This window comes from Rattus norvegicus, chromosome X, assembly GCF_036323735.1.
Source record: "Rattus norvegicus strain BN/NHsdMcwi chromosome X, GRCr8, whole genome shotgun sequence".
In the NCBI taxonomy this organism is placed as follows: Eukaryota; Metazoa; Chordata; class Mammalia; order Rodentia; family Muridae; genus Rattus; species Rattus norvegicus.
In genome coordinates, this window is record NC_086039.1 from 101,463,160 (window position 1) to 101,478,710 (window position 15,551).

The 15,551-nt window shown below is 40.8% G+C and overlaps 1 protein-coding gene across 6 annotated transcripts in view; it reads right to left on the reverse strand.

The window, feature by feature from the left end:
- Sytl4 (synaptotagmin-like 4) overlaps positions 1-15,551 on the reverse strand; it is a 50,423-nt gene that overhangs the window by 34,375 nt on the left and 497 nt on the right. For 2 of the 6 annotated variants that reach the window (XM_063279762.1, XM_039099429.2), the window contains exon 2: positions 12,447-12,511. The exons of the other annotated variants lie outside the window; for them this stretch is intronic. The gene's annotated coding sequence lies outside the window, so the exon portion shown is untranslated. The remainder of the gene's footprint in view (positions 1-12,446; positions 12,512-15,551) is intronic. 6 annotated transcript variants of the gene reach the window in all.

The following is a 15,551-nucleotide window of genomic DNA, read 5'->3' on the forward strand; positions in this document are numbered from 1 at the left end:
TAATCACTGGGTAATGGGATTTATCACATAAGCCTCATGACCTGAGTTCAATCCCCAGAGCTCATGTGAAAAAGAAAAATGTCTGTGGCACACATCTGCAATTTCTATGGCAAGGTGGCAGGCAGAGACTAGGGAATTACCCAGCAGCTCAAGGACTGAGCTAGCCTAGAATTGGTAGTGTGTGGCACAGTAAAAACCACCCAAAGGTGAATGGTGAGAACCAACTCCCAAAGGTTGCCCTCTGGTTCCTCCACATGTGTTGTGGTACTTGCATGCTGGCACTCACACAAGCGTCTCTCCCTCTGTCTCTTCCCTCCCCGACAATCATTCTAATAGAGTAAAAGCATTTATAGCACTGCTCTCATCAAAATGAGTGCAAATGTTAAAACTTTTAATAAATGCTAAATTGTTCTTCCCAGTATTTATCTTTCATTCTTCCACATTTCTAGTTTTGTGCATGCTTCATAATATGCTATCAGTACAGCGCTAAATAAATTACGTATTTTAAGGGTTAAATTTTCAGTAAAAGGGGTAAGTAACCAAAAATCTTGAAAAGCAGATTACAGGAGACTTGAGGGGAAGCTAATTTTACAAACTACATACCCTATGTTTTCTGAATCTGCTTGTATATAGACATGCAAGGTAACTTTTATCTAGGAGGTAGTAAATCGTTCTGATGACTGCAATGCTGTTACCCTGGTGCACACAGTGTAGCACAGAAAGCTGTGCAGGCTTAAGGCACATGACAAAGTGGACTCTACTGTCACCAACAAAAGGACAGTATTTGAAGCAGACTATTATAAAGAACTGTCACAATTAGTACTTGTTATATCTATGAGATTCTATATCATGGGTGAAGTTCTTAAGACTTTGAAAACCCCAGCACCCATGTAGGTTTACATATTTGACAATCTTAAGGTAAGAGTGTTGATTTCTAGAGCATGGTAAAGTAAGTGTGTGTGTGTGTGTGTGTGTGTGTGTGTGTGTGTGTGTCTGTGTGTGTATCGGGGTGTAAGTTCAATCTTTAGAACTTAAAACAAAAACCATAGCACATAGAAAAGAATGCTTTTACTGGACACTAGTGAGGCAAAGACAAGACTCACAACATCAAGGACAACCAGGCTACATCAAGGACAACCAGGCTACGGTGCACGGCTGTGTCTCAAAAAGGTAAGGCAAGGAAAAAAGAAAAGAGGGTGGAGAGGAGAGAGACCATGAGAGGGGAAGGGAAGAGGAGAAGAGGGATGGAAAAGGAAAGGGGTTGTTGGGGATTTAGCTCAGTGGTAGAAGGCTTGCCTAGGAAGTGCAAGGCCCTGGGTTCGGTCCCCAGCTCCGGGGAAAAAAAAAGTAAAAGAAAAAGTAAAAAAAAAAGAAAAGGAAAGGGGCAGGGAGAAAACAAGCAAGTTAACTTCTTGGGATTCAGTGCTTCCAGAAAGCCCATGTGGGTTCTGCTACACAGAAGGCACTAGGTACAACACAATGTCACACTGGAATACTGTGTGGGTTGTTGTATCAACTGTTCCTCTCCATTTTAGGGAGAAGTGTTTAATAAATATAATCATGGAAATAAATATGTCTTAACGACCTAGTCTAGACTACTGAAATTTAGCATAGATTCAAATAGCAAAGGTATTCGAATTGGTGTCTCCAAAATTTAAAAGTTCTTTTTGGTGCATTCCAGAGTGGACTCCAGTAACTATCACTAGGACAATGACAATATCTGAAGGAGACCAAAAGCACTATCACAATTAACATCTATGAATACTTGACCCCCTTCTGCCTCCTGGATTGGTAAGTATAAATTTATCCAGATATTTTTCTACAGATTTTTTCCCATAAGATCACCCTCTAGACTGTCCTAGCAGTTACCTTTGAATATTTGTACGGCTTCTTCCCAGGCTTATGGCTCTGTACTGTGTACAAAACGTTCACGATTAGGTGAACCAACTGTGTTCTAAGTACTATGCAAGCTAAGGATAAATGCATAAAGCACAGCACATGACCACAAAGACCACACAGTCAGAGAAGCAGACACTTGAATAATCATTTAAACATTAAGCAAAGAAGCACAGGCATAATGCTGTTCTTAAAATCCATGTATTTTTTTTAATGAAATCCGGAGCAAACAACTTCCCATGAATTGTTGACCAGGGACCCTACACCCTGAGCTTTCCCCCAAATATTGTCATTGCTCCTGCTTGCCCAGCAGATTCAGATAAGACAATGTTGCTCAAGATACTATGCACTGTGGATAATTAAGGTGGAACTGAACTGGAAGCCTCCTTTTAACTAGCTAGCATTAGTAGTGCTGAGATGTGTTAAGCAGGCTTCCGAGTGAAAAAAAAAAATCATCAACAATCTTACCCAGCTGTGAATTGTGTGTGATCAGCGATGACTTGCCAGGCAACATCTGCCTACTGGTACAATAGTGGCATGGCTACGTAGGACATAAGCAACCACTTTCCAAGCAGAGTTGAGGCCTGCTCCATGGTAAGACATGCATGCCTAGTACCGTAAACCTAATCAAAAGCCTATATCTGGAGAGGCCACAGAACGTTACACTGATGAGGAATGTAATACTGACGTTGTAACTCAACCGCATTCTCACCGTGGATCTGAGAAGTTTCCTCCCGCTGTGGGTGATGGTTAGTGCAAAAGCTCATTTGTTACCAAGGTGCTGAAAAGTGAGTGTTGAGTGCTCAGCCCCATAAATGGGACAACTGTACCACTGCCTCTGCGGTCTAGAAGAAGGTGTAGAAAAGGTTAAAAGAGCTGGAAGATTGGGAAGAGGGTTATGATAATGTATCTTCGAGATATGAGCTAGTCATTGCCATCATTCACACACAGCACCTGCAGCTACTGCACAGAAAATTAATAATAACTAAAAGGAAGAGGGGAACTAGTGTGGGAAGAGGAGGGGTTAGCCGGAGTGGGCGAGGGACAACAGAAGTAACGAGGTAAATATCGCCACAACACATTGTATACAGATATAAAATTATCAACAATTTGACAATTAAATAAAGTCTCTAAAGTGTAAAAAATGATTACACACACACACACACACACACACACACACACACAAATACATGCATATGATAGCATGAGAACACCACGTTGGAGCCTCTAACGCAGCTGGGTGGAAAGGAAAGTAAGTAAAAAGGGACTTATCAGCAGGAACACATGAACTGAATGTAAGTTTAATGGGTAGCAGCTGGTTTACCAGTAGAACAAGGGCTTTCCATCATAGAGGAAAAAGCATGGAGGCATAAAGCAACATGCTACAACAAGCACTATGATGAGAACGACTGACAAATAATAAAGGGAGGGTGTTAAGGGAGCAGAAGGTTTCTGAGAGCTTGGCACGCTGTGCACAGAAGCGTTGCTAGTCAGCTTTTGACAACAGGCACACTGAAGTGGTTTCAGGTAAGGCAAGGACATTCCAGAGCACTCACACAATTGTGAAGAACACTGTTTTGAGAAGCGTGTGGCATCAATCCTGAGAGAAAATGACAAGAAACAACAAGTTCAGAGCACAGAAGTAGTAGCGAGGGAAAGGAGACAATGACAAAGGTAACGCCGAGGTAGCATCTGCAAATCTATAACACAGAAACAGTCTCTCCTATGAGGACATGCAGTTCTGATGGACCAGATTCCTAACTAAGGACAATACAGCATAGGAGAGTACTTAAAAGTCCCGGAGCTGAAGCCAGGCCGCCTGTCAGAAGCTACCTTCATGGCATTTTATTTCTCTGAACTTCGCAACAGTTATTTGAGCTCTCTAAATCTCAGTTTTCCCACTTGAAAGAAGGGCAAAAATAAGAATTCCTGCCAGGGGCCATGAGGAATCAAATATGCATGAGTAAAAGGCATGGCACAGTGTCTGGCCTAGAATAAAAACCCAACATTGTTAGCTGCTTAGTTTTAATTATTATTAACCATATGCTTTGGAAAATATATGAGCATATGGCTGTTTTGACATCTTTCTATGAAATTTGAGAAATCTAATCAGTATTCTTGCCCAGATGGAAAGTTGCCCGTACGTCTCTGCATGGATGTAGACTGGTAAGCATAAATATTAAGCAAATGTTAGTAATTAGATATGATCGCTTTTAAAGATAATTATTTATACAGTGTTCCAGACAGGATTTAAAGTGATTTATAAAGATGCATAAAACATAGAAAAATATCATGCATTTTAAAGTAGGATCAAAAAGAGAGAATAAAAAAGAAAACAGGAACAGAGAGAAAGAAAAAGATCCAAAGCCAAAGCTCACATCAAAGAGCAAATGAGGCTTCACAGTCAAGTACCTGGATTCACCACACTTCAGCCTCCCACTGGGCCATCACAGAGCACAACCTCCTCTCACTCATGCCTCAGGCCTTGACCTCTCGGGCCTGCCGAGAGGTTTTAGAGTAGCACAGTTGTTTTCTGTTTTTCCCTGATAGTGAGAAATTTACTGCTAGCTCACAGGTCTACATGAAGCTTTATGGTCTCAAATATTTTTTTTCTTTAAATGGGTTCTAGGAAAGGGGTTTGTATGTGCTGTGGTGGTTTGCAGTGTTAGCTCCTTTTAAGATATATACCAACTAGGATGATGGCTGTGTTGAAAGTGACAGCAGCTAACATGTCTATAGCATTTATTATGTATCAGGCACTTTTCTGCACATTTTCTATGCCTGGAGTCATTTAGTTCTCAGAATCATGCCATGAGGCAGGCACTAAAATGTTGTGTACATTTTACAAAGGAGGAAAGTGAGACAGAGTGAGTAAATAACTTGCCCAAGGTTATATACCCTGGAAGAGACAGTCTAATTTTCTGACTAGGCAGTCTGGTTCCAGAGTCCAAGGGCTTAGTCATTTGATTGTACCATCTCTTTACATTCTAGAAATAGTGTTCTGCATAGTGACATTTGGAAAAGGGTAGACTTTATGCCTAGGAACTTGAGGTAGGTATTTAAAGTCATTACGTACTAATGGATGAATGTTTGAGAGGCCCTCAGTCTGGCTTACTCTCTCATTCTCCAGACCGCTCCTCTGCAGACAGGGAAAGATCCACTCTCCTCATCTAGGGCATTTCTTCTAATGGACAGTGGGAGTATACCGAAGGGAGCAAAAGGAACCAACATGAAGTGTCCTCAGCTAGCTCTTAAAATCATGTGTGGGGACAGTTTTCGCCAGACGGTATCTGCGTAGTTATATTTCAAAATTGTCAAATACTGATCTTGAGTGATTTGAAGAAAATTCCACTTTGTGTGTTATAAACAACTCTACAGTAACTCCTAAGGGGAAGCTAGATATGTGACTCTACACATTGCCCTTACAGGGCAGCATACAAGAACATGTGGATGTGGCCTTATTTCCATGATTTCACAGTCATAAAACCCTGCTTCTCAGGACTTAAACCTGCCACAAATCTTAGAGGCAGGTCTCCATGCAGGTGGTTCACAGAAGTATTAAGTATCATAAAAAATGAGATTGTTAGTAAAAAATGAGATCACAGATCCAAATGTCCCATCTGGCAAGAGAAGAAATAGCTATTAAGACAATCCTACTTAAATCTCTAACTTTCAAAATCTTCACTAGAAAATCTTCCTCTCATGTAAGCCTAGCAGGCTCCATAGGGTCCCATACAGTTCGTAGTAGAAGAGCAAACAGTTCACCACCTTCTATACCAAAGACCTTAAGAGCCTCAAAGTTTGTAAAGAGTCTAAGGGTCTTCACAAACCAAAACTACCCAGCCTAGTGGTGAATCCCAGCAAACAGGAGGCCAAGGCAATAGGACTGTGTGTTTAAAGTGAGCCTGGTGTATGTAAGGAGATCTGGTTGCAAAAATCCAAGAGCCAGGGGTGTGTTTCAGTGGAACAGCATTGACTAGCATTCACAAAGCTCTGAATTTGGTTTGATCCATCTCACCCCACACCTACTCCCCAAATAAAGAAATATAAAATCTTGTTAATTTATAATAATTTTTAAGTGTGGTAAGGCTTGTAATTTTTCAATAAAGCTTATCACCTTGTAACTCAATTATCATTCCCTGTTCTATAAGCTTTGATAAGGCAGAAACTCCGCAGGGAAGACCCTGTTCTTTTGCCAGGGTCACAGATGGTGGCGATTTCTAAGCTAAACTCTAACTGGCATCTGTTTCTCTCAGGCCACATCACCTCCAAAGCACCCACACCATCCGCTTAAATGAGAAGTCATGACGGCTCATGACTAATCCAGCCCATGTTCACACCTAGCTGCAATTTCATGCATTCGGCTTCTTTTTAATTTTAGGGATGCTGTGATCTAGCTATGGCCATAGAAACCTTAAACACCACCAAATAACCTGCATTTGAACTTTAACTGAGCGGCATATGTGGCAAACCATTTTAAAGTGTCAATTTCTTTCAAGTAAAATGCTAATAAATATGTGAGAATGTTTCCACAAAGGGTAAGGGAAAAGTACAAACTACAAAATAAATCTAACACACAAAGTGGCTGCCAGTGTTCCTTTCCTCCTAAACTGTTTAACAAGAATTACTTGACACATTACTTCAAATCCCTAGCACAAGATTAGTACATGCATTACCAACATCTGGTGTGCTACAGAAGCAATGTTCTCACAGTTACAAAAAACAAACACAAGAAGCTACAAACACTAAAATGTTCAAAGTAGATTCATACATTTCTTTATTTTCAAAACTGACAAGATACATGAAAGGACCTTTACAAGTTCTAAGGGGAAAGAGATATAAATTCTCATAATGAAACAAATAGACTTTAAGAAAGGGAAAGCACTCAAAATACCTAGAAGGGCTTTCTTTGCCACACATACAAAGTTTTGCTCTTAGTATTATAATTATTAGGTCTCTAAATAAAATTACACAGAGAGAAATCTGCTCATATCCTCTTATTTGATAAATGTCAAAATTATATGTGTGTGCATATATATTTTATATATTACTGGATTGTAAACTGTATAAAAGAAAGGACTTGGTAGATCATTGGAGGGGAAAGGAAATGGAATTTTATTTTTTGTCCATCTCTGTGTGGATTATTGGAGGGGGAAGGAAATGGAGCTTATTTTGTTCATCTCTGTACCTTTAGTGTTTAGAGTGATACTTGACCTACAATATACAATCAATATTTGTAGAGTGAATGAGTTGGCATCAAAAAATACCACTTATCATTCAACCACACCCAAGAGTTTATTCCGCAGAACTTTTCCACCTTTGACATCATTGATTCAATACTCCTCTCTGAATTTAACAACCTATCCTTCCAACTTGTTCACTCAGTGATCTCTCCCGAGTCATTCCTACTCGAAGACCTCACTGAACAGTCTTCTACAAACCCTCTTTCATCTGGTCAGCCCCTTTCTGTCTTCAGTACCTTTCCTAGACAGTTTGGATTCTATTCTTTCAAATACACTCTTGTCAGTGTCTTCATTAACTCCTAATTTCATTACAAATATCTGCTTATTTTAAAAGTCAGCTGAGCTCATGTTGGCACTTTTATGCCTTCATGAGCACTCCTGGGATCCAGTGAAAGAAGAAAATGGGCATGGTAGATTATTATCCACACAAATTCTTCATCACCAAGCTCACCTCAACACTGCTCGGCACCACAAATATGCTTCTCTGGGTCTGGCTAGCCCGCCTGTTCTCCACAATCCCTATTGCTCGAGTGACTCTAATATTCAAATCCTGTCTACTTCAACTCTTGTTCAACAGGTTTGTCTTACCTTTTATCATAAAGAAATATAAATGCCATCAGACTACTTACTGATGCCAAATCTATACTTATGCTCATCTGTGCCCACTCATGATGAACCTCTACCCAGTTCCAGATCCCCTCCCATGAAGCATAGGCTTCTGCTGCATCAATTCCACCATCCACCTGATCATCCTTCAGAGATACTAAATGAAAAGTGAATTCCCTGAACCTCAACCCCCTCTCCCACTACTATCCTTGCTCTGCTCATCAGAGCCAAATTTCTCTAAGGAATTGTCCATACTTAGTACCTCCAATTCCTCATCTCCCCAATTATTTCTCAATTTATCAGTCTAACCTTCTAACTTATAGCACTTTAAAATTGTTCCTGCTATATGGTAAGAGTCAGAAACTCAGTAAACACCATGGGGAATTCTTAGTCTTTCTCTCCCTAAACTTCTTTCAATCCTTGGCCCCACTGACTTTTGTTTTGTTTTGTTTTGGTTTTGGTTTTGTTTTGTTTTTCAAGACAGGGGTTTTCTGTGTAGACTTGACTGTCTTGGAACTCATTCTGTAGACCAGTCTGGCCTCAAACTCACAAAGATCCACCTGCCTCTGTCACCCCAGATTAAAGGTGTGTGTCACCAACACCTGACTACTACTAACCACTTTTAATATAGCAGAACCGATCATTTTTAATAGAGCTATTTCATTTTGAAAAACTATTGGGCTGACATTCAAGATGTGATAGACATAAAGACAGTCTGACAGACAGATAGACAGATGAATAGATAGAGACAGGGAGTGAGAGTGAGAGATTCAGGGATAAACAATGTCTAAAGCAGTAAAAATATTCCATTAATAAGAAACTGGTTGGTTTGGATACATATAAGAGTAAACTATGTAGTAGTTTTAAAACACAGTCCTATTTACTAATATTGAAAGCTTACCATGGGATATTAAATAAAAACGTATATGAGTCCATTTGTATTTCTTTATACATAAAAATAGAGAGATGGAAAGGATAAATGAATAGATTGGAATATCTTATATAGGCATATAAAATATGTCTGGGAAAAAAAGACAAAAAATTTTCCTCTAGGAATTAAGATAAGCAGAGGCAATAAAATTATGTTTTAACTCTTACTAGGTCAAGTAATAAAAATATCTTCATATCTCTGAGCACACCAAGCTATATAAGGAAGAAGTTAAAAGGAAATAGAAATAAATAACTATAAATACAGAGAAAAGACGTGGTGGACTCTCCAAATCTTGAGGAGGAATAAAAGAGTGGTTAGTGGCATCATACAAGAGACAAAAATACCCAACAGACAGAGAATACAAACAGATAAGTCTTAATGAAGGAAACTCAAATGGTCAAAAGAAATCTAAAAGAAAAAGGTCCACCCATACTGAAAATAAGTTTTTAAATGTTTGGGTATCAATTTTGCAAAATTACAGAAAGACAGTGTTGATCTTCTTAAGATTTATTTTTATTTATGGATATTTGTGGGTATATGCCACATGTGTACTATGTCTGAAGTGGGTGCTGGGAACCAGAATCAGGACCTCTGGAAGAGCAGCAAGCTCTCCTAACCACTGAGGTATCTCTCCAGCCCCAATGTTCAACTTTTAAAAGGAGAAACGTAAAAGAAAACTTTCTTGATAAACGTAAAGTAGTAAGAAAAAAAATCTGTTAGAACACGCTGATTTTTCACAATTTGAACTTCAGAGAACTTTTCCCAATTGCAATGAATTTTCGGATCCATTGTTTAATCCATGTTTAACACACGCCTTCCCTGCTGAAATGCTCCCCAGGAAAAGAGACCAGTGTCTGTGTGCACTACAAGTCAAATGTCTGGATGGCCAGACTCAATGCAAGGCTCCTAGCACATTTCAGTTCCTCCTAGCTACCACACAGTGGGCCCTCAGCAGATAAAACCCTGCTTTCTGGTGCATCACTGGCAATAATTTGAAGATGCACACACTAAGGTACTCCTAGAACCTAAACCGAACAAACCTACAAACATGAAATAGTGCAGATACCACGGGAGATTTCCAGCTCTTTAAAACTACCTTGAATTCAAGGTAGTTTTAGAGAGCTATGGCCATGAAATTGACTGATCTGTCATTTCAACTCTTCATTTGCTGGCACTGTCTAATCTCTGACCTTGTCATTTTCTGTCACAGCCATCTGGACAAATCTCTCAAACTATACTGTTCATAGTGCTTCAAGATCTTGGCTGGTGAGTGATTCTGGGAAAAAAATGAAACCAGCCTCTGTGACTTCAGGTAGAAACAAACCATAATAGTCCAGACCCATTTTACTTCTTGCAGCATTATGGAGATATAATTAACAAAAGATGGACGCATTTGCAGTAAATATGAGGCTATGAAACACATATGTATAATCTTGATGGGGCACCTGTTTTTCATCTTTCTCAAAGACCACTAGTGCCCTTCCCCAGTCTTGTCAAGAGGACCATCCTCAGAATACCAGCCCTCCACAGCTCTGTCCTCCAGAGCATCACTAGTTTTGCTCTCTCTCTCTGTTGTCTCAACCAAAGAGCTATTTGCCTTTCTCTAAGTACAGTATTTTTTCCACTTTCATTCTGTTCAGTCACTACCCCTCCCCAGCTTCCTCAGGGGACCCTCTATCATCTAATTCTATGTGATTGCCTCATAAACAGCATTCTCTCAATCCTGTATTTAAAGTAACACAAAATTAAAACCTTCATCTCCCCTGAGACTTGTCTCCCTCCATTACAGCCAAGCTTCTTCAATATAAATACCACATTGTCTCAAACAGGGGAGTGAAACTGACTGGTAGATTACTTGCCTACTATGCATGAAATTATGGGTTCTATCTCCACCATAGAAAAAAAGAAAGATATTTTTAAAAAATCATCCACCATTAATAAGGGAATAAACAAAAAATGCTCTTGATTGTAAATATGCAAATTCTCTGAGATACTAAATTTTTAATATATGTATGTGTGTGTTTATCTTTCATTAACAATAATTGTGTATATTTATAGGGCAGAATCAATTTGGATGTGTGTATATATTATAGAAAGACTCAGTTTATTCTTTTAACTATGTAAGAATATACGATGCATTATTGTTAGCATGTAGTGCAACAAATGACTGAAACAAATCTCCCCAGTAGAAGAGAAACTATGAATCCATTGATCAATACTTCCCTCACCCAGAAGGTCACTTACTACAATGATTTTCCAGGCACTAAGAAGATGATTCGGTGGGTGAGACTTCTAGCGATGACCTGAGTTCGATCCCTAGAACCCGTGTAAAAACCCTGATAGAGAGCAAGCTAAGACAGGAAGATTTGTGGGGCTCACTAGCTGCAAGCACATGGTGTGCTCCAGATCCAGTGAGGAGAGACTCTGTTTCAAGGCAATAAGGCAACAGCGATAGAGCCAAACACCTAAAGCCCTCCCCGCACATAAGCACATGTGTACACGCACACATACATCCCACATCCATGTGGCACATGTTCCAGGCCAGGAATCTGACAGGAACAAAGGAGGTGCCTACTGTAGGCCAGGAGTTCCTTAGGGAGCAGGAGATTCCTACCATCATAGGAATGAATTTCTGGTGTCTCAACCCTCTCTACCCACCAAGCTTCCTGGCATGGTTTAGCATCTCGCACACCCATATGGAGCTGTTCCACAGAAATAGTTGTATATATTTTACCATTGTGCAAGAATGTTCAGCTAAGCTTCATGGTGGTTGGGACGGGGGTAGCAGGCAGAGAAGATGGAGACGCTTGGAAGAGTTCATGATACAGTTTGAAAGTGAGATCAATGAAAGTTCAAACATTGTATGTGGTGGGCCTAAGAAGATGACAGAAATCCTGGATAACCCAATATTCTTGGTTCAACCAACTAAATATATAATGGTACCCTATTTCCTACTCATGGGTAGAAAAAGGGAAGGATTAAAGGTGTTAGGGCAGGGGCTTGGGGATTTAGCTCAGCGGTAGAGCGCTTGCCTAGCGAGCACAAGGCCCTGGGTTTGGTCCCCAGCTCCGGAAAAAAAGAAAAAAAAAAAGGTGTTAGGGCAATCAGTAATCCACATTTGGCCATGCTATCCTTGAGGCATCTATCAGATGACAGGTAAAGATGTCAAATAGGCCACTAAAAACATGAGGCTTCAGCACAGAAGAAACACAGAACACAAACATGAATGATGGCTATCTAGATGTCACAGCCTTGGTGCTTAAAGAGAACTTCTGAGCAGGTTTTGGAGGGAGAAAAGTCTGTAGGCTGAGTTCCGAGACAGCCCAATGCTCAAGGTTTAGGGACATAAGATTGATAGAGCCTGAGCAGTTATTTGTGCAAACTTAAATTTCAACGAAGTTAGCACACAATAAATGGTGAGAGGTACACACCGTCACTACTTTTGCCAGGGTTTAGGTCCTTCCAATTCTGTTATCAAATGAATTCTGGACTTTTTTTCTGACTGGATATTTGAAACTGCATTTAAACAAAATAGCACTTTTATTTTGCTACACGGTTGTTGCCTACTCCTCTATACAACTAGTATACAACTAGGCAATTGTTGTAAAAGTACCACTCAGCTGGACCGTCTCCATAGAGCCCAGAACATAGTAAGCACCTCACGCATAAAAAGGTTAAGGTCGATGAGAATAAAAACCTAATTTCTGGCATCTTTTATTCTTTGGGGCCTATCCCTGTTACACAATCACATTCTGTCCCCTCTCACTGACCTTGACAAATGCCGGAATGGCCTTGGGACATCTGATAATTCACACCTCTCTCCCCAGTGCTGCCACTGTTAAGATGAAACAAGAGAAGGGTGTCTTTCTTTTTCCACCTACAGATTTGTACTTCAACATAAAGTGGAAGTTCTAGTCAAGCATATTGGTTCACATCTTCAATCCTGGTACTCAGGAAGGTGAGGCAGGAGAATAACCATGAGTATGAGGCTAGCCAGGATACACAGTGAGGTCCAGGCCAGCCTGGGGTACATTCTGAGATTCTTATCTCCAACAACGTAGAAATGAAAAAGAGAGGAAATATTTATCACTAGGTCAAAGTTGTTATCAGAAATAGAGTCTCAAAGCAAAACAACAAAAAACCTCAGCAGAAGGAAAGCAGTGTGAGTACTGGGCCGTGGGGCTGGGGCATCCTTACATGTATAAGGTAGCAAATTGGAGGCTTGGTTTCAGACTCAGAAAAGTACAAGAGTTCCAATTCCTAGACTGGCCATCAGTGAGTACAAAAGACAGAAAGTCCTATCCACATGGCCTTTGTGTTATGAGGTAGAAGTGAAACAATCAATAAGCAAAACAAATGTAGGAAGGAGGTTGAAAGAATGTTTAAGGGGCTGGAGAGATGGCTCAGCGGTTAAGAGCACTGGCTGCTCTTCCAGAGGTCCTGAGTTCAATTCCCAGTACCTACATGACAGCTCACATCTGTCTGTTCCATGGGATCCAACACCCTCATTCAGTCATACATGCAGACAAAATACTAATGCACATAAAATAAAAGTAAGTAAGCTTTTTTTTTTAAAAAAAAAAAGAATGTTACGGACATGAATGCAATTTTCAGTGAGTTGGTCAAGTGACTGCCTTGAAACATAGGCACAATGCTTGTGTACAAACCCTTACTGTGTGTTACAAATAGCTCGGGATGGTTTCTTCTTATTCCAATCTCACCACCAGCACATCTAGATCCCTGGAAGACATGGCATCCCTGATCCCTAGCACAAATATTTGTACTTCAAGATCCAGTTACTGCCTTTACAGACATTATAACCTTCCAGATGGAAAAAACGGAGTGGTATTCAGACCTTTGTTGAAGTCTAAATAAAGTCCTTCAAGATAATATAACTAGTCATTCTGCTTGGGGGAAGGAAGTGTGGGTTCAGTGAGGTTAACTCAAAGGCAAGGACATTAAGCTAAATCCTGAGAGTTGAATAAGAATTAATGAGGACGACATTGGGAATATGAGTACCAAGTTTGCCAGAAGAAAAAAAAAACAATACTTTAAACAAAGTTCCAGAGATACTCTCCTGAGTATCGCTGCCTAACCTACAAATAAAAAGGGTATGCTATCACTCTGTTTGCCTTGTGTGGCTTTGTCACATACACATATTTCTGTCAAATACCTGTCAGCTACTACCCCACTGTTTCTCCCCTGGCCATCAGGAAAGGAAGAAGTTGAATCAGGTGTCCATCCCTAGAATCCAGGAACGCACCTCTAAAACCCAGGTATATGCTCTCCTAACCTCAAGACAATGACCATGGAGCCGAGAGCCTAGGAGGCTTCAGCCATCCAGGGTATGTACTTAACAACAGCAACATGCAACTGGCCCCATGTTTGAAATTAACTCGGTTAAGACATGAGTGAGGAGATTCAACTCCTCCACAGCGCATCTAAGATGGAGCCAAGGACCAGAAGATAGTGTCACACAAGCTTGTCCCATTGCCAGAGTGTAATTGAGAGCGCCACACTTAACCTCTGGGCCTCCATTGCATTGTATCCGGGTTGTAACTGTGGTTCCAATTGCATTGAACTAGTCTGAGGCTTGTCTGAGATAGCATAAGAACTGATCACATCACCTGACTTCATTTGTTCATTATGCCATCTCTACAATAGCTCCAACCTTGAAGGAAAATAGCTCAGAGAACACCAACCAGAATGCTTTCTATACTCACAGACCAATAATCCCAGAACCGGCCTCCAAGCTCAAGTTCACCACTCTGACCTAGGGTGCAGCATTTAAAATCATGTTCATCTGCTACCCAAAGGGGCTTTTTCTACTAGGATTTCCAGTGGTACACACACACACACACACACACACACACACACACCCCAAGGAAAAAATTGCCACAGCTCTCAGAGCTAATTACTGTTTTTAGTTCTTCATGGCAAATTTACACTTTAGTTCATTAACTCCTTAATGTCAACATATTTATGAAGACTGCAGCTAACAAAGAGTAGAAAAGTAACCCGTTTTTTAAAAAAAAAAAAAAAGAAGCAGAGGACAGATGTGATGTTGCAGACCTGTAACAGCAGCACTTTGGGAGGTAGAGGCAGGAGGATTTGAGTCCAGCCTGGTCTGCATAATGAATTCCAGACTGTCCTGCACTATAGTGAGAGACCCTCTCTTGAAGTAACAAAAACAGAAAGGGAAAGTGGGGTAGGGGGATGTCCAGGAATATAGGCAATTATTTTCTCCCATGGATATGAAGAGCTAGCATGATTGACTAATCATGCTAGAAGCGAATTCTAGGTCCTCTGGTCCTGAAACTGTAGTATATTAGGGGAAGAAAGGGTTGGTTAAAGCAAACACATCAATTTTTCAAGCTACCAGAATTTTAAACCAAATTATTTTGCTATCAACTTCTCCTAGACCCCATCCATCTACTTCAGTGTTGCAGGCTGGAGGGACACTAGTGTCCTTCTGCCAGGTGCAAAATCCCAAGCCTGTTTGAAGGGGGCGGTGAAGCAGTGGAGCTCTAAAGTACACAGCTGGGTCTCCAGCTCCATGCCCAAAGGGAGTCCACTGAGGCAAAACTCAGAGTCAACTTGCCTTTAGTCTGTACCAGTAGTGAAGAGACAAGGTGAAGCTAGGGAAATAGAAGCTTAGAGTTCAGAAACAGCGAGGGGCCATAGAAGGAGCTGGAGAGCCAAGCCTAGCGAGAAGCAGTCACCGAAAAGGTGACTAGACTCCAAGTCCGAGGGCACAGCTCCACTAGAAGCCTGTCCAAGCCTGCGCCAGGGACCAGCTCTCCCAAGGGGCCAAGGGTAGCAGGGGGGTAGTGGGGGAGGTGGGGCGCACGGAGCCAGAGATACCTGTGGAGAGG